General features: G+C 31.6%; 1 protein-coding gene across 1 annotated transcript in view; it reads right to left on the bottom strand.

The window, feature by feature from the left end:
• The window catches only part of LOC143063766 (LIM/homeobox protein Lhx3-like), a 47,605-nt gene extending 34,391 nt beyond the window's left edge, over nucleotides 1-13,214 (bottom strand). The window contains exon 1 of the mRNA XM_076236129.1: nucleotides 13,108-13,214. The gene's annotated coding sequence lies outside the window, so the exon portion shown is untranslated. The remainder of the gene's footprint in view (nucleotides 1-13,107) is intronic.
• Between the last annotated feature and the right edge of the window lie 9,846 nt (nucleotides 13,215-23,060).

Below are 23,060 nucleotides of genomic sequence, written 5' to 3'. Positions count from 1 at the left end.
AATAGTATATGACCTTGACCATAAGATTTACTCATCGTTCATCTAAACAACTACATTTTCATATTTTCTTCTAAAACCTCCAGGACAATTTGAACTTGGCTTTGAAAGTAATATGCAAGGTTTTTGATCAAACTACTCATTTCAATCTGATTGGGAGAAAACCAACACTGGGGTTTTTGGTTCTGATTTGCAATCTATTATTAATCTACTAGATGAACTGTTATAACCCTTTAAAGAAGGGAAGATTGAAAGAACATCAATTCTCATTTAATTTTAATCATGCGTTATACATGGCGGCATTGACGACACACAAACTCACCATAGATACCAGGCTTTGCATTTTATTCACCAGACTGGCGTTTTGTCTACTAAAGACTTTCGAATAAAAAATATAATAAAGTGTAAAACTGTACGGAGTTGAAAAGCATTGAGGACCCAAAATTCTGATTTTTTTTGGGAGTCAAAAACAGCTAATAAATCGTAAATTTATAATTACTACCATAGGAAAACCATTAAAACTCAACTTTACATTTTCATCTATAAATATTTTATGGAAGGTCCTCTTAAAGACTATTCTTTTTTTTTTATTTTCGAGGCTGTTTAAGAATATCCCACATCTTTTCCGATCCACTGAAACTATAAGTTTTAAACATAATGGGACTGATAATTTAAAAATCCTGTACTATCAATTTCATTTTTTAAGATCCAGCGGCAATCAAGCGGCATTGATAATACACAAGTTGCATTGCTACTCTCATGGGTATTCACTCTTGTCTGAAACTACATGTTATGATGTATATTAGGTATTCTTCCAACGATCTGTATCTTGTTTAGATCAGGTTAACCTGCAGGACTGGCAAAGGATTTCCTGTTCTGATTGTCAAAAGAGGTATAACAAAAATTCCAAACTCGATGGCAAATTCTTAAGGAGAAGTCCATACAAACTGATCAAATAAAACGTTATTAACCACGGAATGAGTTGGAAGATTATGTCATCTCTAAAACTACATGGTAAAAGGTATGAAACACGAGGAAGTTAATGAGAGAAAACCTCTATCCAAACTATCTACAGTTCTTGGTGATTTGATATCGAATCGCTAACACGATGGTATTGGTGACAGAAAACAAAGGCCAGGTTCAAACTTTATTGAAAATTCCTTTTCAATTTGAATCAAATAATTTACCAATGATAACAAAACTCGACAAAAATAAGATATGTAAGGTTTTTATAATTACTTACACATAATCCTCTTACAATCAGACGAAAGTCATATTATACACAGAGTATAATTTGGAAATTAAAAAAAAAGTCTTCTCTGATTTACATGACAAAATTTTCAAGTGAAACGATATTCAAAACTCATACATGGTATACAGAAAAGAACCTTGTAAAAACATGTTTTTTCCCCCCTGAAATTACATTTTTAATACTTTTATATTTCCGACTGACTTTACACATTCTTAGTCGTCAGATACCCAAACAGCATCGATATTCAGTGAAAAGTGTTGCGTTGGAATAATGATAAAAATCAAAATTTGTAAGTTTCGGTTGTATTAAAAATACACCAAAACTGAATGATGAGTTCGATAGTCTGATGTGCAACTTCATTTTTATAACTTACACAATTCAAGGCAGAGGGTAGGCTTACGTTATGTTCAAACTTGTGTGATATTTCCTCAGTCTAATAAATGAAATCACATAAAATGTTCCAATAAAATTACAAATAAGGAAGCATGGACAATAAACTGTACTACATTTTATACATTTTATTTTCAGCATGGGCTTTGAATTCGCCTGTAATGTCTGTTCACTGCAATAAACCCTTTAGTTTTACTGTTCTTAGAGGACAAATTCTTTCAGCTTAAGATATTTAACGGCTTTTCTGCTTCACAGATTATTCACTTAGATTAACCTTTATTTTGATACAAAAAAAATTGTACTGGAAAAGGGAGGAGGAAGTCGCGTGCCGTCAGCTGAAGAATATTAACTGAAGCGTGAAAACGGTTGTATCATTGACAAAGAAACGAGTGTGGACTGTTAACGAAGACGCTACTCTAATCGAATTACGTTGGAATTTAAGAACAAGCTGGTTTGATGAATTTGACGTTGAAGGGCCTCAAATCTAATAATAATAAATCTCCTGAGGAAAGATAATCGGATTAGGGCACCAGTATAAATCGTACTTTGGCAGATAGAGCTTTTCCTATTGACACACGTCAGTTCCGGGAAAGCATTGATGGCGAAATCCTACAAATTGCTTAAAGGTTTGACAACGTTATTTTTCATTCAACTTTGAAGAATTGTTTAGTTTTGTTTTTTGAGACCTTGTGGAGGATAAAAATAAACAGAATCACTTGAGAGTATTATTTTGCTATAGTTTGTTTAAAACACATTTAAGATTTAAGTTAATTGCTTTTTTAATAGTATATTGAATCTTTTAGTGGCAACTTCAACTATTAGTTTTTTTAAAAAGAGAGAAATAAAGACTTAAAAATATATTAATACGTTTATGTATTTGTTTAATTGTTTATCTTATAACGTCTCATTCATAAAGAGAATCGCGACAATTACAAAATGATGATTGAAAAATGTGCGTTCTTCGAGAGAGAAAAAGTCCATATTGAACTGGATTTTGTTTCCTGATGCAACAGAACCTTGGTCTTCGAATATAAAATCTGTTAAAAGAACGTACGTTTCTGTGTGTGTGTGTTACAGTGACGTTTGTTCTTTTGTTGCACTTCAGTATTTCTGTTGTTTCGTTATTTTCCGCTTATAGTTGATGTGTTCCCTCGGTTTTAGTTTGTAACCTGGAAATGTTTTCTCTCAATAGATTTGTTACTTTTGAACAGCGGTGTACTACTGTTGCCTTTTTTTACGTTTGCAATACATATAGCCTTATATATTAGCTACCGCAACACGCAATTAAGGACCTGGGAAACAAAATGTTGTAGATGGAATTAGCAAGTATAGAAGAAAGGCTGACGATGCAAAAACTCGATTTAAGTCAATGGAACGAGGAGCCATGATGTGCACCAAGATATGATTGTAAATAAACTCATCACAGATACCAGGACTAAATTTTGTATATACGCCTGACGCGCGTTTCGTCTACAAAAGACTCATCAGTGACGCTCGAATCCAAAAAAGGGTTAAAAAGGCCAAATAAAGTACGAAGTTGAAGAGCATTGAGGACCAAAATTCCAAAAAGTTTTGCCAAATACAGCTAAGGTAATCTATGCCTGATGTAGAAAAGCCTTAGTATTTAAAAAAATCAAAATTTTGTAAACAGGTAATTTATAAATATAACCATATCAATAATAATTCATGCCAGCACAAAAAAGTGCTGACTACTTGGCTGGTGATACCCTCGGGGAAAAAAATCTCCACCAATGACTTAAGAATTTAGTTATTGCATTTCATGTAAATAACTGCTTCGCAGCCTTTTCAATTACATATTATAATGAGTTAATAGTTAGAGACAATTATATTTCTTTTGTGTTATTTTTTCAGGAAATTATTTACCTCTTAAGAGGAGGTATTCCTTTTTCCAGAGGAGATTATCATAGTGCCGTGGACACATGTCAATGTCAAAACAACAAGCTAGATTCAAGAACATGTATATTTTTCTGAAGTTCTATCCCCATTAAGAGATAAAATTCGAATCCCCCCTAGTATAGTTCATGTGATTTATTCTGTCAAATGTGTTGGATATACGAGTTTAAAAATGATATAATAGGTTTCAGCTGTAAATGTTATAAATTCAGGTTAAAACTCTCGTCGTCGGTCAAAGCTTACCTGAGACGTTTTAATATTCTTCATCTTTCTTCCGTACGATTATAATACTTAGAAGGCACCGCTGCCTCTTGACTGTGTTCACCAAGATATATCAACGCTTTATTATAGCTAAAGCAATCTCTGGAAAGCTGCAATGTTATAACTAGCACTTTACAATACGTGCACCGATTTCAGATAAATAGAGAAATATGTGCCCTTATAGACCAAGATAAATAGAACTTCTGCTACGCCGCCTTTGTCTTTGGTAACTCATGCTATGCTCTTTAGATTTATGCACCATTAATGGGCATTATGTTTTCTGGCTTTAGATAAATTTGGCTATATGTTTTAGGAATTTTTGACATACAGCTCTTCAACGGTTTCGGTATTTATACATCTTTGGATTTCAAATGTTTGGCTTTGAGCGTTCCTGATGAAGGTAAATCCAGAAAGCGCTTCGGACGCAACAAATTATTAAACGTTGTTTTATTTTTTTTCTGGCCTGTGCGTCCGTTCGTCTGTCCGTTTGTTCGTTCGTTCGTTCGTTCGTCCGTCTAGCTTTAGGTTAAAGTTTTGGGTCAAAATGGTTTTTATAAAGTTGAAGTATAATCAACTTGTCACTTAGTACACATGTTCTCTATGCAATGATCTTTCTAATTTTAATGCAAATTAAAGTTTTAACCGCAAATTCACGGTCCACTGAGCATAGAAAATTATTGTGCGAATGGGGCATCCTCCGTGTACAAAGGACACATTTTTTCTCTATTAATATTCGATATTTTTAGTTATATATAAATATACTGAATAAATAAATGATTTGGAAAATACGTTGAAGGTATAACCGGGCACTCTGGTTCTAAACCTTGGTTCCATCTGGGTTGTTTGGTTCTGAACCATGGTTCTATCCGGGGTCTTTGGTTCGAAACCATGGTAACTGGTTCAACATCCGGGTTGTTTGGTTATAGCAACCCAACTTCTTGGTTCCATCTGGGTTCTATTCTAGATCATTCTAATGTTCCCGTTGAACTTGGAGAAGATAATCCGAATAAAAAGATAAAGTAGGTCAAAGACGCTAAAATTCTTTTATAACATTAAACATGTCAGCATCGACGGTAAAGGAAGCGGCAAGGTATTTATTTTCTCATTTTAATGGTTTTAATTAGGAACTAGATAAAAAAAATAAAGCATATCTTATAGGTTTTTAAGAATACAGTATACCTAACATCCTTTTATTTAATTCAGTCGTTCTGTTTGCATATACAGATTTGATTGCACATTTATTTTCAATTTGGACTGTTTTTCATTTAACTAGCTTTGTAAAAATGTCAGATTTGATAGAAATACATGTGAAGTATATGTAACCAATCGTTTTGTTCAAAACAGAATATTAAAATACAAATGCAAAAGAAAGTTTAGGCATTCATACCTCATTATATGGAGGGTGGGGATTCCGCTATCAAGTTTAGTCCCGCCTTTTTCTGTATGTATGTGCCTGTCCCAAGTCAGGAGCCTGTAATTCAGTGATTGTCGTTTGTTTGCGTTAAATGTTTCTTTTCGTGTATTTTTTGTACATAAATTAGGCCGTTAGTTTTCTATGTTTATTAAAATTAGAAAGATCATTGCATAGAGAACATGTGTACTAAGTGACAAGTTGATTGTACTTCAACTTTATAAAAACCATTTTGACCCAAAACTAATTAAAGTTTATAATGTAAGCTTTAATTAGTTGAAAAATAAGCTATGAAATATTACAAAAATGTATATCTACAATAAATTTGTCAAATTTGATGCTCCGTGTGAAGGACATGCATATAAGCATTCGGCCAAAAATAAAGAAATCAAAATTACGATTCAATATTTTTATAATAAAATTGTGTCCGTTTTAATGACAGTGCTAGTGGGATGAATATCACCAGCACAATAGTCAGAACTTCTGTGTTGGCGCCATAGTGGAGGGGCCGCATAAAGTGTTACCCTAGTCCGTCCGTCCTGAACGTCACAAAAAAGAGTTCCGTTCTCCAAACTTTATTTTACCTCAACTAAATACTACAAAACTTATACACAATATAAAAAAGAAGATGTGGCATGAGTGCCAATGAGTACTCTCCACAAGAGACCAAATGACACATAAATTAAAAACTGTAGGTCACCATACGGCCTTCAACAATGAGCAAAGTCCATATCGCATAGTCAGCTATAAAAGGCATCGAAATAACAATGAAAAACAATTCAAACGAGAAAACTAACGGCCAAATTTATGTACAAAAAATGCTCGAAAACAAACATTTAACGTAAACAAACGACAATCACTGAATTACAGGCTCCTGACTTGGGACAGGCACATACATACAGAAAAAGGCGGGACTAAACTTGATAGCGGAATCCCCACCCTCCATATAATGAGGTATGAATGCCAATGAGAACTCTCCACCACAAGAGACCAGATGACACAGAAATTAACAACTATAGGTCACCATACGGCCTTCAACAATGAGCAAAGTCCATACCGCAAAGTCAGCTATAAAAGGCACCGAAATGACTATGTCAAACAATTCAAACGAGAATTAAATGAGTAATCATGTCCCTTTAAAAACATGGAAAATGCTGAATTTTTCGTTTTCGTTCTCTTAAATAAGTTTGACTCAATCAAATGTTATAAACCTTATATGCAATGCTTATTACCCCATAACACCATAACACAGATCTATCAAGTTCGATATTGGTTGGCGTCACTGTTTATGAGTTATTAGATGTAAGAAGATATACGAGTACCAATGATATAAATGTCAACTCGGGGCATAAAATTGGAAAAATGCTAAATCTGTTGTTTCCGTTCTTTAGTTTGCCTCACCAAATGTTTTAAACTTATACAAAATGCTTATGGTCACAAAACGGTCAAAAATACGTGAATTCTGCATCTATATGTGGAAGTTTACTCATGTTTTTTTTTTCACAAGCAGGGGCATCTGTGGCAAATAGACATATTCTACATTTATTTCAGTGAACAGCTTATTTACTCCCATTGAATTCTACTTCTAATAGAATTAACTTGCATATTTTTTTCAGGATCTCGGTGCAGTTTTGTAACAGACAATGATGTTTCAAGTACATGTGACCATCATAACAAAGTGTTTCACTAGATTGAGCTATCTGTCTACGTGTACTGTAATGTTTTTTTTTGCACTGAGTTCAGTTTTTTGATATGCGTATACCTTCTGTGTGCATGTTTAAGAAGTAAAAACAGACTATCCATACCTACATGTACATGTCCATGAAATAAAATCTAAGATAAAATGATTGAAACATTTTGCATTATCTATCACAACTGGCAGCACATGGTGCTACTGAATCAGTAATTGTTCTCATTATTTTTTTCACGGAAATTAAAGGATTTAGTTTTCATTTGAACAAAACATTCTTCAAAATTGAGAATGGAAATGTGTGAAAAAGACCGTAACATGAAAAAAGAGCAGAAAACAGTCGAAGACCACCAACGGGTGTTAAACAAAGCAAGAAAATCACTCGCCCAGAGGCGGGTTTCAAATGGCCCTTTAATAAAATATGTACTATTTCAAACTCAAGAACATAAAATAAACTTACAATTAAAAACATACAAGACTTACAAAACCAGAGACTCCTGACTTGACATCAAGGTAATCATACCAAGAGACACACCCAATATGCATAGGTCAAGAGCAATAACGTTATAGTCTGGTCAAGAGTTCCTTGTCAAAAAAACACAAAGCAGATTTTGAGGAAAGGGTCATCGTGATGCACAATACTAACAAATGAATCTATATGTCTAATATAGATATAAGAAGATGTGATATGAGTGCCAATCATGACAACAATTCCCCATTTTATTCAAACAAAATATACAAGTTGTACATTGAGGGCAAAGGTCAAGCTCACATGAAGTTTCTCGTGCCACTAGACTCACTATCGTGTGACAATACCTCTTCATGCCACATATTCAGAAGCAATGTCAATTGAAAATCATATTTTGAGGTCAAGGTAATATACCAAGGAACACACTGTATCATGATGGCACACCCAACGTGCATATGTCAAGAGTCAAAAAGTCATACTCTTGTCAAGTGTTCCATGTTTAAAATACACACATCAGTCCTGCACGAAAGTTCATCATGGTACACGTAACAATGTCTTGTGTCATGATGCACTACACATTTCAAATACAGAAAATCTAGGTTAGAGACAGAACACACAAGACATATAATTAAACTCAATTGGAGGGTACTTGTATTGCAGGTCATTACTATTGCTTTCAACATAGAACATAAACTCTCGCAACACTGCAAAGTTAAAACCGTCTTTCACAAAATTTGAGCAGGCTTCTTTGCAACGATTATCTTTAATGTTAATTGAGAATCGAGTCGTGCAATTATGTCAATTAATTAAAACGGTAAGAGTAGACATTAAAACACTAAAACTAGGGTTTACCATTAATTTCTAACCTAACCAAGTGATAGTATTATGGTAAACTGATGGAAACACATTATACAGATGAGTCAATTGAATATTTGAAATAGCACGACCAGAACAATACAAGACAGAGTTGTAAATAAAACATACCCATTTTTAATCACAATGCACAAATAAGGAACCATATTTATTCATCTAAAATGTACGCTTGCGTTAAACAATTGAAATTAAAACTGTTTATTTATATAAACGACAAACCTTGTAATATATATATAAATTTAATTTGAAATTGCTATTGTTCTTTTAAGATTTATCACCATCATCAGATCAGTTAAAGCAATTATCATTAATACTTCATTCACGTTAATACGGTATTTGACATCAAGTCACGCATATTTTTATAATCATGTTAAATGCTTTTATTAGTAAGTAATTATTTATACGACAGAACTGGAAGTTCGGTCTTGTGTGCAGTAGACAAAACATACTTTATCAAGCTTATAAATAATAGACTTTCAGCGCCCGGATTAAATATATCTAATGTGTCTAATTTATTTTTAATTTACATTCATTGTTAAATGTAAATTATACTATATCCTTAATAAAGAACTGTACGGGTGCACATTGTTGATTATCGTTGTCTAATTTAACGTCTTTATGATTATATTTGTATTCAGAAAAAGGAAATACGAAACTTAAATGGAAGATAATACACCAAGTCTGTAGTGCGGACGTCGAGAGAAAAGCTGACGGTCAAAATCTGCAAACTGAATAAAGATTCAATTTAGCAACAATTAGATTATAATTTAGATAGCGGTAGTATAATGTGTTTACCTGTATTACAGAGCTCATTAACTGCGGAACTACAATAGAAGCTAATCGTCATGGCAAATGTCACATGACAGAAGACAAATATTAACATTTGATAATTGAAGTTAAGTAACTAACAGTTACTTTATGACGATAATGTACTTATTGAAATATGAAACTCATCCAGATTTTCCTTAATAACTAAATGTTTAGAAACATTTGTATTTTAGTGTCAAAGAAGAACATGCTTTATGAATAATAAAATAACAAAAGAAAAGAAAAAACAAACACATAAAAAAGAAAAACATGGCATTTTTAAAACATACATTAAAGAATACCTCATTATTCAGGCGAAGCTATTGAGTAATACTGTTCATCGTGCTGTTTCATTTAAAAGTTTACCAAAATATACGAAATATTAAGGAATTTTTACTCAAGGAGTATGTTACCTTAGTTTTTTTTTAGGGAAAAACCTTTAGGTATTTTGTATCCTCAATGCTCTTTAACTTGATTTTTCTATTTTACTGTTTTTCATAGAACGTCACTGATGAGTCTTTTGTTAACAAAACGAGCGTTTATCTTACGCAATGCTAAGCCTGGTATCTTTGATTAGATGTTTTTAAAAGTATGTTGTGATTTTCTTGGACTTATATAGGGTTTTAATTAGAAAATAGTAAAGCTAACTGTTCTAAGTCTATTTATTAGTTGTAGAGTTTATAAAGGAATAATTTCCGCATCTTCAGGTTAAATAATTTGCGCTTTTGATGTCAACGTTCCCTAGCATTCTTTAATATGGTATTTTAAGTAGTGGTTAGAATGAAACGTTGGTGTAATATAGTTATTCGTGTTTTTTCTTTACTTAATTTTGTTCTAATGTTTTACCATTTGTTTTCCTTCTACTTTATGTGACTTTAAACTTTTGGAGCGTATCTTATTAGACGTTTGTAAACCAAACGCGCGTGTTACGTAAAGTATTCAAAGCCTGGTTTCTTTATTGGGTTTGAAACTACAGAGCAATGTGCCTGTTCAAAGTCATTTACCTGGTCAGTTGTTTTCTAAACTTATAGTTTTATGATTTTTATCCGATAGTAAAGTTTCGTTTATGGTCATGTACTTTGAGGCCCTCGATGATCGGTTGACGATAATTTGACCAGCTTGAAATATTTTATCGACTCTAATAACTGGCGATCTTCAGGTTGAAAACAACAAATCTCTACAAAATAGTTTAGCCTATGATGTAGTTACGCATTGTGCCTTAATTCATCCTCTAAAAGTGACACTAAACTTTCAAATAAATTCTAATGATTGAAGTCAAGAATGGATAATTGGACAAACATTTATCAAAGGCACCAGGATTATAATTTAATACGCCAGACGCGCGTTTCGTTCAAATAAGACTCATCAGTGACGCTGAAATAAAAAAAGTTAGAATTCCAAACAAGTACAAAGTTGAAGGACCAAAAATTCCAAAAAGTTGTGCCAAATACGGCTAAGGTAAGCTTTTCCTGGGATAAGAAAGTCCTTAGTTATCGAATGACTTAAATCAGAATAAAATAAACATAGCGGGTTTATGTGTTCTGTCGCTACACCACAACCCAAAGACCAAAATGTTACTAGAAACTTTCATAACAAACGAGTGTTATCACCATAGTTTAAACAAAAACATTATTGTATTATTAAATTACAATAGTGCTTGATAATAGAACTATGTCTAGAAAGTTTACTCGAAAATCCAACATATACTCCGACGACATTCGCTGTAAAGAAACTATACAATAATCAAAGCAGTGTTCTCTTTTATAACAACCAAGGACGAAGAACGAACTTGATTTTCATCGTCCTAGTGGATATACAAATATAAGTTTTCCTACCTTTATAATATAACATTTTTGTTATTACATATCATATATGATGCCGAGTCTATCAATTGTACCATGAAACATCTTTCCTAATTATTAACTTATAAAGATATAGTATGTACACTCATATCCCATCTTCTCGTTCAATAATACATGTATATAAAACATTTGAATGGTCTATTTATGACATAAGTATTCGTTATTTTTTAATCTGATTACTAGATTGTGAGAATTAGTGCAACTTGTTAAATTGAAAAAGAAAGTCCAACATAGAAATTTAAAAGAGATAATGGTTTTGGAAAAGCAAATCATAGTGGTAAAAAAGTATTATTGCTTAAAATAATTCTTTGAAACAAACAACATCAACGTATATCAATTACATTTGCTGGACGTGTTTCTTATTAGACAGACGAAAGTCAAATGTTCAAAACTATGTAACCCCCCTCCCCTAGTTCAAGTCAAAATTCGTAAGGGAGCTTTCAAGAATAAATTCAAAAGAAGGTAGCATTATCTATGAATTAATATGTAAGATATTGTCGCAATTTCTTGAAATACGTACCATTTCAGAAACAAAAAAAAAAACACATTTTCCATTTTGTATTTCATGCCATAAACACGAGTGTGTTTCTAATGAAATATGTGAAACACCTTTATTATGTATTGCATTATTTGAAGTGTATTTATCATTTAAATGCACGAAAATTAACTTTTTCAACTCACAAAGGTAGAGAATAATACTTTGTTTTACCTATGTTGTTTTGTTCCTATAATTTTGTTTTACCTATGTTGTTTTTTTCCTATAGATCGGTAAACATATATTTACATACATTTTTTTGAATTCGTGCCAACCTGATGAATAGATTTAACCTTTAAAAAATGAGATTATTTTTGGCATTTGAATTTTTGATATTTTGATGTTTTATAAAACACAGCAAATGTTAATTAATTAAAAAAAAATGTCTCTGGAAAATGATTCAAAATATTGTAAAAACATTGTCACCATTTCTAAACTAAAAAGAATTAGTTCTCCCACTAATGTATAGAAATTAAGAAAAGTCGTAAAACATCAGAAATTCTAAAACAACGGTAGTAGTTTGGGGTCCATAATGTCGCTCCAACGGAGACTAATGAAAAGAAATCATCTCCGATATAGAATCAATGGCATAACATTTCCATGAAAACGCAACAAGAGTTATGTGAAGTTTTAACCGTATAGAATCTGAGAAATGTCAACTTGGGAAATCATAATATTGCAGTATATTGACTGTAACAATTTATGGAAAAGTGAAGATTTTAAGTATAGTTGCCGCAGGTAAAATATCTTTCAAAACAATCGCTCAATTCCCGTCTCGTCTGTTCATTATCGAAACATCCGCCATGATGATCGCATCAATTAAAAGCGCACATTGGATGTTAATGGCCTTTCACTAAAAAAGTAGTTCCCTAGTGTAAAATTTAATAGCCATATAGCTAGCCTGGATGAAAATGAAAATAGACACAGTGCATTAAAAGTAAAATGGGACCTTTTCATTATAAAAATGTACATTTCAGTAATTTAGAAACAAATTTATCTGTTTTATCAGTTCTTTGAGTAATGTCTATTCATTTGGAACCATGATCAAAACAGTATAAAACGAATGATATTGTAAAGTACACATGTAAATGGAATATTTATCTCTTTATCTGAAGATATTCCACAGTTATTGCTGTTTGTGCTTTAGGTTTTATTTGGTCACGTACTTTGAAGCCCTCGCTGATCGGTTGATGATAAGTTTTAATTCTTCGTGATCTTCATCCTGGCAAACACTTTAATAGCGAATCCGAATATTGTTTATAAAACAACTGTTGAGGAATGATAAAATAAAAATATGATGTAACATTTGAAATGAAAAGACAGATATTTGAAAATTTCATTAAACTTGTCTTATCTATTAAGCATTGAATGCAAAATTATTGCATTAATGTACATATTCTCAAACCGATCACAATGAATTAACTGCAAATACAAAATTTCAATTATGGTAACTATGATGAGTATTTTCAACGCCTTTTTTGTTAAGCTGTTCGTTTTTCCTCCCTCCCGCACAACTATTTGTATGAACACATCCTCTAATGTTAACGTTACAATATATATTTTACAATCTCCTTTCTTGGACATTTTTCTTATTGCCTATTTAGATATTTTGAAAATGTTTCCATTACAAAAGCTATACAACTTACATATTGGTAAACTACTGTTGATTTATTAGTCTTCACTGCAATTTTCCAAGCTCTGAAGAGACGACAATTTCATATCGTTGGAGGCGGGGAGGACAAAAATGCCAAGGAGAATTCTGAAAATATAGGATCAAATCTTGCAAATGGAAGAAATAAATATATATTTTTCAAGCGCTGTTTGAAAATAAATATCCCGACTTAATAAATGTTGGAAATAGTTTAATGAAAAATGAAAAAAATATGCATACAGCATTCCTCCCCCCAAAAAAAACCAAACAATCTTTCTAGCAATGATTAGATATGAATTATCGTGCGAAAAAAGTTATTAATACCCTCCATAATTCAAATGGTCGTCCCCTTAACTGTAAAGACTTTAATAATGTGAATGTGTTTCACCATCAATAACTTATTCTCATATAACAAAATGCATTCGTTAAACACATATTTATAAATGTTGCAACGATTTTTACTATTCAGAGAGTAACAATTACAAGTTGCACCTAAAGAAGTAGTGCGTTTAATGATAAGAGATAAAACCTATCGGGCGTTACTATCTGCTTATCACACCTGAACCTAACCCAGCTATACAGGGTAGAATTTCTAATTCTTTCTCACCTGCGTAACAACGATAAGAAAAATATATTGATTTTAGATTGTGTAGCCGTTAAACAGTCATTGTCTGCAACAGTATCATGTTTGTTGTTCGATACTGGTGATATAGGGGTACAACAATTGTACGACCAAAATAGAACAGATCAAATGTATTTAAGGCTTTGACAAAAACTTGTACTTTGAGAATATCTTAAATGATATTTGTGAATGAAAGTATTAAAAAAATCAATAAACAAGACTTAAACAAAACTTTATTTTATGATCCAACTTTAACGATATCTTTTGACAAAAAAAACACAATACATTTTGATAGATTCTGAATTTCAATAATTGTTTTAAAAATATTTCCTAACTCAACTTGACCAAACCCAACGTAAGTATTGACCTATGTCCTTTTTATATTTATTGTTTTAGATATTAGTATTAAAATTTCTCCTCGTTTTCTTCATGCAATAATCATTAAAACCTTGCAATTGTCATGCATATTTATGATACACATCATTTTTGCTTTCTTATTGTTATTATTTTGATGCTCCGTTGAATCATTTTAATGGAATGGCCATTTTTCATTTAATTTGATATAAGTTGATATGTTTACAGCATATTTAGTTTGTGGATATGAATGTGTTTTAACTACTCATATTAATGTTAGGCAGTCCTGATAGTATAAAAAATAAAATATTAAAAATATCGAACTTCAATGAAAATTATTATCGAAAAGTTCCTTATCAAATGCGATAATCAAATGATCAAACATATCAAACGAATGCTATGTCATATTCCTAATTTGGTACAGGTATTCCGTTATGTAGAACATGGTGGATTAAACCTGTGTGCTTTATAACATTAGGTAAAAATATGAGTTAAGGGGTTACTAGGTATAAATCAATTTTTTTCAAATATAGGATTTTGCTATATTTTTTCATAAATGAACTTTATCATATACTTAAAAGAAAAATGAAATAAAAAGATGGGGTCACCGTTCATTTAAGCTCACAATCTGCCTCTGGAAGAAGCATACATTTTTGTTAATGTCCTTTTTATTCTGTTGAACTAATAGGAGAAATAGATGTAATATCGAAATAAAGAAATAACCTAATTACAGAAATCGCTTAAATTTTACAATTATTTAGTTTATGAACAGCTTATTTGAAAACAATGATAAAAAATATAGGTCACCGATGAGTTTAAAAAGATATTTCAAATTTAATGCCAAAAAAATGGCATTTTTGTAATGATATAAACATTTTAAAAGTCATCTTGGGCCAAACTGAATTAATGTTTTTGGTTGAGTTTTGTACCATATCATAAAGTTATAACTAATAGTAAAATAAATAAAACTTAAATGAAAAAATAAAGGTTTAATTTTTTGCTGAAATTTTTGTACCCAGGAGCCACCTTAAGACTGCTGTTATATATCAATTTTGATGATAAAATGTTTGTATGATAGACATTGGAGACAGTCCTAAGCATGTACTTTGTTTTGTACACAGGATAAAGTAACTGTTTCGAGTGATAAATATATTTTACGAGTTTTCTTTTTTTTTTATCTGAGAATAGCACTAGTAATACCGTTTCGGTCTCAAACGATTATTTTAATCTAAAACGGTATTTTTGATCTCCAAGGACTTTAATAGACTAAACAATGAATTATTGAATGATTTTTAGTCTTTCGGTTCATTTTTAGACTTATTAACTACGGTAGATTTAGTACTGTTAAGACCTTCCGGTTGCTGTTAGTTTATTTAACTATTGAAATTCTGAAAATATTTTTGAAATTGAGGATACAGCCCTCACGTCGTCTTGATGATATAACTGTAAGTTTTTAAGACAAACTATCGTTATATGATATAAATATAAATGTTAGTGCTAAGGATTCGGGTCTCGGAGATAAAGAAGAACCATCTGACTACTGACCAAACAACTGTAGATTGTGTGTATTTTTTTTCTTCTCAAAATTTGCTCATGGGACTGTTTGTACCATCGATATTACTATTACGTAAGTATGAATATTATACATGTATTGCTCTTACAGAAAAATGACGTTACTATCAGTCCAGATCGTATGTTGTTTATCTTTATTTCTCAACAAACCAAATAATATTTGTATAGAGATACACACAGAAGATTAATCCACATGTTTTCATGATATAACTACTAGTATAGAGCAGGAATATATAACTGTTGGTCTTTACGACAGACATACCAGATATCCTTACAAAAGATTTATATTCATTCCCAAAATGTACAAGTTAAATTTTATTAAACAGTTACTACAAGTTCAAAGCCCAGGACAACGTTTGGTCCTTACAAGGTATTAACAATTGAAAGCTAAGAAAAAATCAGAAATCTTCTTAGTTACTAGTATTGTGCCCTTTAAAGTCAGAGACACGTCTTAAGTAGTTTTGTTAGGTTAGTCGCATTTATGTATATTATTCTACATTCACATACACATTCGTTTTGTAAATTTGTTGAATTTGATTTTAAACATTTTTTTTTATAATAGATTTGAAATCAAGTTATAACAACTTATCCCTTTCCACTTTGACGGTGCGAGAACTGCCTTGTAGCGACCTTATCCTGCTCTCTAATTGTTCTCTAATTGTAAATTTGTATGCAGAGGTTAACATGTAATACATAACGCATTAGCGATTTCTTAAATGTGTATATAAGAAGCTTTTTTTTTAATATTCATTAAATAGTTTTAACTTATACAAAATATGCCGTCATTTCATTGAATTTATGACTTGAACGGCTTTATTAAACTTCATAGTTAAACAAATTCATTACTTCTGTTTCGCAATTGCTACTTAATATGTTCAATCAAATTCAATTAACGGATTTATTCAATTCAAATGTAAAAATAAGACAATACAATGTTTGCGCAAAGTCTTGCTTTGTATCAAATTACAAAAATGATTTATTTTTATTCCCAAAAGACCAATTGTTTGGACGTTTCTTTTTTAAAAACGCTTTAATAACTACGACTGATTAACTCATCGTAGTCAGTTGGAAGCTTTAATGCCATCGATATTTCCATCAGGATACCATTCAGTGGTTCCTATCCAGTGTATTACCCATCTGCTCATGAATTCATTATGTTATTCATTTCAAGGGTGTCTCGTTTGCTGAAAGAACTTTCATCCGATAGCCATATTTTTTTTTTAGAAATTCATATTTTGAAAAATTCATTCAATTTCCATAATGATTAGGAATTCTATAAATACAAGACAATGATGTGTGATGGGTATGCATACAGCGTTAATGAATAAATTGTTCTTTTTGTTATGTCATGTATTTTATTGAAAGCACTGAAAGAACTTTGATATGAACAACCGTTGCATGTATAAAGTATGTAGACAATACTTTATAAATTGCATATGTAAGAAGCGCTTTTCCGGATTTACCTTCACCATCAACTCTCAAAGCCGAGTATTTAAAACCCATAAGAACCCAAACAGTTGGATAACTAATTTACTCCCCCCCCCCCCAAAAAAAAAAAACAACAACAAAAAAAAAATAACAACACCAAAAAATAGTTAAATCCGTCCTAGGTCAACTGGGCATTATGTTTTCTGGTCTGTGCGTCCGATCGATCGTCCATTCGTTCGTCGTACCGTTTTTCCGTCTGTCCGCTTCAGGTTAAAGTTTTTGGTCGAGTTAGTTTTTGATGAAGTTGAAGTCCAATCAACTCGAAACTTAGTACACATTTTCCTTATGATATGATCTTTCTAATTTTAATGCCAAATTAGAGATTTTACCCCAATTTCACGGTCCACTGAACATAGAAAATGATAATACGCGTACTTCGGACGTTTTTGATCACCTTGGTCATCGAACTTTGAAAAGAATTAGCTTCTTCAAGATAAGTATTGGTGATATATATATAAAAAAAAGACTTCATTACCCCTTGTCCTTGAAATTTATGCAAAAATAAAAATTTAAAATATTTTAAAACTCATTGCCGAGAATACTAAAATTGGATGCATTTAGTAAGAAATTTAGCCTCATTTCTATATCATTACATTAATCGCTTTATTATTACATATACATTTAGTTGGATTATGACACATCAAATTAAACTGTTTACAATATTTAGTGTTTCTTTCGTATTTGATACTGATGATATACGTATGATAAACGTAGGAGTCGACATCTATCTGAATGATGACATGTCATAGATGATGACAATTCTATAATCCTGATATCTCTACTTATGGTAAAAGTAGTAGTCGACACCTCTAGTTGATGACATGGCCAAGATGATAACAATTTTATAATCCTTGTTGCTCAAATGAGTTTTAAATAATGACTAGTAAAATTTCGTGATAAAATGTCATGATTAGGGAATATAATAGTGTTGTTTTCAAATTTCATCCCACATTCAACCTGGACCGATATGATCTTCCAAAAGTTTCATTGAGAAGAAAAATACAGAGCCATTACATAGAGACTTGGTCAAATTGCAAGGGGGATACAGCCATTTTTAAGAGGGGTTCCCAACCCAAAAGAAGAGGGGTGTTTCCAACTATATGTCCCTATTCAAATGCATCTATCGTCTAAACAAATGGGTTACATCACCCGGAACGCTTCTCCTTGTTGCTCTAAAGAGTTAAAAATCATGACTATTAGAATTTAATGATACAATGTAATGATTTAGGAATATAATAGTGTTGTTTTCAAATTTCATCCCACATCAAACCTCGGCCGATATGATCTTTAAAAACTTTCACTGGAAGAAGAAAAAACCCAGAGCCATTACATAGACTTGGCGACCAGTAAACCATGGGATGAAGATGTTGTCTGTGATAATATCTGCATAATAAAACAATGTGTTAATGGTCCTTTTTTTTTTTTTTTTTTTATCTAAGGCGAAACTTCAGTCTATTTATTGGTGAGAAGATACACATTGTACCAGGGAGCAATCAATAAGAATAAGTTTGAGAAAAACAGACAACATCATGTCCATTGATAAACAAACAAAAGTTCACAAAAACTTTATATAAATTAATATTTCGGCAACAGCAAATCTTTTATACTGCGGGTGAGCGCAGGTACCAGAAAACCTAAGTGAGATTAACTTCAAACGACCTTATGTATAAATGAAACTCACGTGAATTTTTTTTCACATGAATTTAACGTGTACGTTATCCCAAAAAATGTGATTTTCACTTGAAATTCACGTGAAACTTACATGAACTGATTTCACGTGAGTTTCATTCATACAAGATAACAGAAGATGTGGTAGGAGTACCAATCAGACAACTCTTCAAGCTCCTTTGATGTGAAATTCTTGATTCACTTGAATTTCACATCAGATTTACATGAATTCATATTCACGTGAAATTGATGTGAGTGAAATTTTCCTGTTTAGGTATACATAAAATATATGTGAACGAGGTTTAGATACGGTTAGACCGAATATATACGTGGCTCTCTCAAAATAAATAAAAATTCAGAAAATATCAAATGAGATAAATGTTCACCAGAGACCAAAAGACGTAGACGTTAACAACTTAAATCACCATACACCTCCAACAATGAACAAACCCCATTTGTTTACAAGGCCGCGTTCATCTTCAATCCCTTTATATGAATATTCATCTTTGAATACTGCGAGGATATTTTATTTTCTTCTAGAATGTATCCCACACAGGGAATACGAACAACCCACGGACTCGTTTTCTTTTTGACATAACATTGATAATACTAGCGTCTTTACATAACAAACCATATACGGTAAATGACAGTATATCACAAATGTTAGAACCTTCATTTCTATTATGACTATAGGGTAAATAGTTATAATATGACCCATCTTAAGCGTTCAGCATGGTACATATATTTGAAGCTAAAACAAGCAACAGCATAGAGCAAACTTAGCAAATTACACTTTGTTGCCTCTTTACCTAAAACAGCATCGTTGGACTACTCAATTTAAACAGTTTAGTTCCTTTAATTAATAGTTTCTGATAATGCTAAAGTTATTCTGAATCTCTGTCTTTTAAAATCATTTGAAAATGTATTTTACAACGGAATATTTATGATGATTATGCTAAAGGTAAGTTACTTGTACATGTATGATGCAAATAAACAAGTTACTTATTTGATCTTCTTATTTTTATTATGGTCATCAAACTTAAAATCATCTGACTTTAAGTAGAATTAATTGCGCTCCTTGAAAACATTTGAGGCGATAAAAAGGATTTCATTACCCCTAGTTCTTGAAATTGATGCAAATTTGTTTAAAATATTTTAATACTCATTGTCGTGAATTCAGGCCGTCATCATTACTGAAATTGGATGCATCTAGTAAGAACTTTATCCCCATTTCTTTGTAAATAACTTTATCATTATATTAATCGCTTTATTATTCAATATAGTTGGATTAGTACACATGATGACATTAAATTAAACTGTTTCTTTTTCATTTGATACTGATGATATGCTTATGATAAGCGTAGAAGTCGACACCTGTAGTTTATGAAATGTCAAAGATTATAACAATTTTATAATCCTTGTTGTTCTAATGAGTTTTAAATCACGACTATCAAAATTTCGTGATAAAATGTAATGATTTAGGAATATAATATTGTTGTTTTCAAATTTCATCCCACATCAAACCTCGACCGATATCATCTTTCAAAACTTTCACTGAGAAGAAAAATACAGAGCCATTACATAGAGACTTGGTCAAATTGTGACCAGTAAACCATGGGAAGGAGATGTTGTCTGGGATAATATCTGCATAATAAAACAATGTGTTAATGGTCCATTATTTTTACCTAAGATGTGTGTTTTAATAGATGCTTTTGTATGTTTTTTTTTGTAAATGATTGTTTGTTTTAAGATAGTAACACAGTGATGACTGCTTACCCTTATTTTGACTATTTAATTTATTATGACTGTTTTGTTCACGTAAATGTAACGGAATTTGATGCGACTGTCATACAATTGAGAGGTTTAGCGCTATAAAACCTGGTTCAATCCACCATTTTCTACATTTGAAAATGCCTGTACCAAGTCAGGAATATGACAGTTGTTGTACATTCGTTTGATGTGTTTTGTGATTTGATTTTGCCATTTGATTAGGGACTTTCCGATTGAATTTTCCTCGGAGTTCAGTATTTTTGTAATTTTACTTTTTATTTGCATGATACAACAATGTGTTACTGGTCCATTTTGTAATATAAGACGAAACTTCTATTCAATGTTGAGAAGATACGCACTGTACCAAGCAGCAATGAATGAGAATAAGATGGAGAAAAATAGACCACATCATGACCATTGATAAACAAACAATAGTTCACAAAACACTGTATATCAGTTAATAGTTAAGCAAAATTTACTTAGGCTACACCAATTTAATTCTTTGTTCGACGGACCCGCCCGCACCTATTTTTTTCAAAACAGATTTTTTATATTTTTTATATTCCCGCTTCCCGCATCCGGAAATGTAATCATGTCCATTTCCCGTACCTTTTTTGTAAATATTATAAAAAGATATTTAAAATCACAGTCTAACCTGTATATATCGATTTTAAACCTATAAGCATCCCACCACACTGTGTAAATATCTATGAGAATATTTGTTTCAGCTTGAAACCAATTTATCCCAAGTGGGAGTGCTCCGATATAAATATATAACAACAGAAATACATGTACAGAACAAAACATTGGTTTCTTTCCCTCTTACTTATTTTACCTATCAGAAAATATTCGTTGTAAGAATAAAGTACAAAGAACTTCTGAAGGATTTGCCTTCGACTGTAATTATATTGTATGCTGGCGAAACAAAACTATCCATAGCCGCTGCATGTTAATGCACCTGTCCTGATTGATTCAGGGGCCTGTCGTTCAGTAGTTATCGTTTGTTGATGTGGTTCATTAGTATTTTCCCGTTTGGATATATACATGATATAAATTAGATCGTTGGTTTTCCTGTTCGAATTGTGTACACTAATAATTATCGGGTCTCTTATAGTTTGCTGTTTGGTCTGCCCGGATAACAGCCCTGTGTAAAAGGCCGTACTTTGACATGTGTTTGTTATTATCAGGTTGGGAACAACCTTCCCTCAGACAAGGTTGTTATTTTACTGTTTTAGAAAAGAAAATAAATATACCAAGGGTTTGTATAGTGCTACTATACCTGTATACACAACCTTTGAAAACTTAGAATTGTTTACTCAAAAAGAGGAGAATTACAACATATTTTAAACAACTTTTCTAAAAGCGGGGTCCACTCATTTTGAATAATATTAAACTGTTAAAATAAACGTGTTGACATGGTTAAAGTCCAGGAATATTACAAAATTCTTGGACATGTTTTGACCTTTAACACCAAATAGATTTATATATATTTCTTTGGGAAAATATGAGCCTTTTGTACTAAAAAGTGTTTTTTTACAAAAACATATATTATTATAACTCATAAAAGGGATATTTATAACATTAAGGGGTTTAGTTCCCAGCCTGATTATGACTTGGATGGAGAATTTTCTCATTGTCAACCACACATACATATTATTTCTTGGTGAACAGGGAAAATATACTTCATAAATTAAATAAATGTCAAAGTGCAAGTGATAAATCAAGTTTCAATATTGTCAAAACCTACTAATTTATGTTTACAAAAAAAATATTATAATCGCTCGCCTTTACTTTTCAAGTTTCGCCTAAAAAATTTGCAATTAAACATTTTTTTATAAGAAATGTTAAAATTCATTCATATTATGACTATATGGTAAATAGTTATAATATGATCCTTCTTTGGCGTTCAGCATGAAACATATATTTGAAGCTAAAACAACCAACAGCATAGAGCAAACTTAGCAAAATACACTTTGTTGCCTCTTTACCTAAAACAGTATCGTTGGACTTCTCAATTTTAACAGTTTAGTTCCTTTAATTGATAACTTCTGGTAATGCTAATTTTATTCTGAATCTCTGTCTTTAAAAATTATTTGAAAACAGAAATTCAAAATCACGACCGTTTTATATGATCTATTACTTTTATTCCAATTGAATTTGAATAGGCGTTGCTTTGATCGTCAGATATTTATTAACGAAAATCATCTTCAGTATTCCTCTTCGTATTTGTACAAAAGTTAGAAAAATTGTAGGAAAATTTATGATCGTTATAGAATTGGTATCCCATCTGTCATGATAATGTTTTGCCATTAAATTCCGCATTGTCAATAAGTTCCGGCACGATGTCGGAGAAAGAGCAGGGTAAAGTTGTTAATCAAAGATGAGTTAACGATACGATTAGCACGTTACTGATTTATGATAGTTTAATTACTGGGTATATTTTACTGAAGAAAAGTTTAGCTTTCAAATATAAC

This window comes from Mytilus galloprovincialis, chromosome 2 (genome assembly GCF_965363235.1).
Source record: "Mytilus galloprovincialis chromosome 2, xbMytGall1.hap1.1, whole genome shotgun sequence".
Taxonomy (NCBI): Eukaryota; Metazoa; Mollusca; class Bivalvia; order Mytilida; family Mytilidae; genus Mytilus; species Mytilus galloprovincialis.
This window is presented reverse-complemented; position numbering and strand designations above follow the sequence as displayed.